Source organism: Myotis yumanensis, unplaced genomic scaffold (assembly GCF_028538775.1).
Source record: "Myotis yumanensis isolate MYYU_CA2020_CCGP unplaced genomic scaffold, mMyoYum1.0.hap1 SCAF_2, whole genome shotgun sequence".
NCBI classification, from domain to species: Eukaryota; Metazoa; Chordata; class Mammalia; order Chiroptera; family Vespertilionidae; genus Myotis; species Myotis yumanensis.
This window is the reverse complement of record NW_027223753.1, coordinates 140,535,452-140,537,933: the sequence shown is the minus strand read 5'-3', so window position 1 is coordinate 140,537,933 and position 2,482 is coordinate 140,535,452. Positions and strand designations below refer to the sequence as shown.

At 39.6% G+C, this 2,482-nt stretch overlaps 1 pseudogene; it reads right to left on the bottom strand.

Annotated features, from left to right (window-relative positions):
- Nucleotides 1–621: 621 nt before the first annotated feature.
- Nucleotides 622–766, bottom strand: LOC139004734 (small nucleolar RNA SNORA48; annotated as a pseudogene).
- Nucleotides 767–2,482: the final 1,716 nt, after the last annotated feature.

The following is a 2,482-nucleotide window of genomic DNA, read 5'->3' as shown; positions in this document are numbered from 1 at the left end:
TATCTTCATCCTTTTCAAAATATTTTTTGAAGTTGGCTGTCTACGGCCACAGGTCGACTTCTCTGACCCCTTTCCTGATGAGTTACCAGGTTATTTGATCTCCTCCCCTATGTAAGTGGCACAATGCAGGATCTTCACCTCCACTGACCTCAAGGCAATTTTCAGAAAGAGGCCTAGATCATAACTTATACATAAATAAAATCTTTAATTCTGATTCACATGCTTTGTGATGACAGGAATATGAAAAATGAGCAAATGGATAAGTTTCACATTCAGTTTGATATAGTATGGAATAGGAACACGAGTCACAGGATGGCAAGATGATTCATGACCCAAATCAATTAATTCAGAGGAAATAGCATTTCAGAGTCATGGGTGACCACAAGAATGTGAGAACTCCAGAAACATGCAGAAGTCTTGGGGCAGGAGAGTTTCACGTGGCATGAAATGGGAAGTTCACAGAATTCTCTCTAGGGTAACCACCTGACATGGGAATGACATGATTTAGGATGGCCACATTAATTAGGAGGACCTTCCAGAGATTCCAAAGGGAATTCTGTCTCCTCCTGAACAACAGAAAGATTTTTCTGACTTAGGCTATGTTGAAAGAGATTATTTTTTTTATGTGCCTCAGGCATGAAACAGCTCTGGCCACTGACACAGGCATCAAGCTAGGATGAACTAAGGACTGTACATCTTCTTTGCCCCTGACTGATATAAGAGCAACACCACCAACCAGGTGTCTCCTTGCCCATTGCCAGGGGGTGAAAGAGATTATTTTCATTCTCATCTATGCTTCCAGGCCCCCAACATCCTCCAAGTGATTTAGGCAAAATTTCTGGTGCCAGTTAATTAATACTTTCTGAATAGCTCAGCCTTGATTTAAAAAAAGAACAACAAAAAACACTTTTATTATGCATCTCAGTAATACCAGGAAGAAAAATTCTATGTCTATGCCAATATGTCCAACTAGCATTCAAAGAGAAGTCGTTGGGCTTGTTTGATTGATTGTTCCAAGAGGTGGCAGTGAGAAGAATGTCCTTTACTCCACCTTAGTTGAGCTTCAGTGAATGTGGCTCTGGCCCTTATAAGTGCCTTGGCCTCGGCATTGGCAGTGAACAAAAACAATCATTATTCAAAACAAAAAAACGACATCAACACTTGCAATTATATATTAGGAAAAGTAATTGCAGCCTTTCTCAAGTAGTAAGCAAAGAATCCCTTTCTGACAGTTGAGTCAATGTTCTCCTTTCCTGCATTTGGCTGCATTCATATGAGTAAAATAAGATCATGAAGGATAGGGCGAATCCAATCAATCTATTAACCTCACGAGATTTCATGGTACAAGTTAATTTTCAATTATCAAATAATTTGTAATTTGTAAACTACTCATTTCCTGGAAAAACACAGTGATATCATACAAAGTGTGGATTAAGTAAAATGTATCTTTGGTTTCCCCACATGTTGCCTTTCTGTGATTTATCCCCCACTTCCCATATCCTTCATCTAGATATATACTATTGGATACGGGGCCACTAGCCATGTATAGTTATTTAAGTTCCAATTTAAATAAAGTAATATTTAAAATTCAGTTCCTCAGTTACACCAGACACATTTCAAGAGCTCTCTAGCATGTACCTAACAACTACTGTATTGAACAGTACAGATATACATTTTCATCACTGCAGAGAGTTCTAAAGCACAGTGCTGGTCTAAACTCTAGAGTTTTTGCTATCCCCTCTCTGGCCAGGGTTCTTTCTACCCAGGCCATGCCTTCCCAAGCATTTCCCCATATTTTTCTTCCTTATACTCCTTTTGCTCTCGTATTTTCCCTGAGCCTTCTCATGGTTCCCCATAGAAAGCACTATTTTATAATTCCTTTGTAGAGCTCCGTCCTCTCAACTTAACTTGGTAAACTAATCTGTGCTCAGGCAATCTGTAGATGCACAGAATTAGTGTGTTCTTTCTCCATAGTAACACATTTGTATAGCAGAAAGCTTCTGAAAATATCATGTATTTACACAAAGAGGTGACTCTAAAAATGGCGGTGTTAAGCACCATGGTAGCCTGGAAACTTTGGGGAACAAAACTCAGAACTCAAGAGCCTTTAGAGTGCCTTTCAAAACACATTACCTGCTGGCCTGTTCACGCACACTGGCCTCTGGTCACTCTGTTGTTTTGTCTCCTAGGAGTACTGGGCTATCTGATACTGAATGTTACCACTAAGGAGGTAGTGTTATGCTTCTGACAAGGCATAGGAATAGTAGGTCAAAAGAAGTGTTTGTTTTGCTTGTCACTATGAAAATTGTTACAGTTCAGGGTGGGGTGTTGGTATTATAATCCATTTATTCTTTGTCCATTCTGGGCTCCCAGCCAAAACACCGCACAAACAACAATTAATGGCAAAATAAGAGATAAGGCTCTTAGTAATAGATGGCAATGTTTCCTTCTTCCCCAACATAGGCTCTGATAAAAGCTGAAC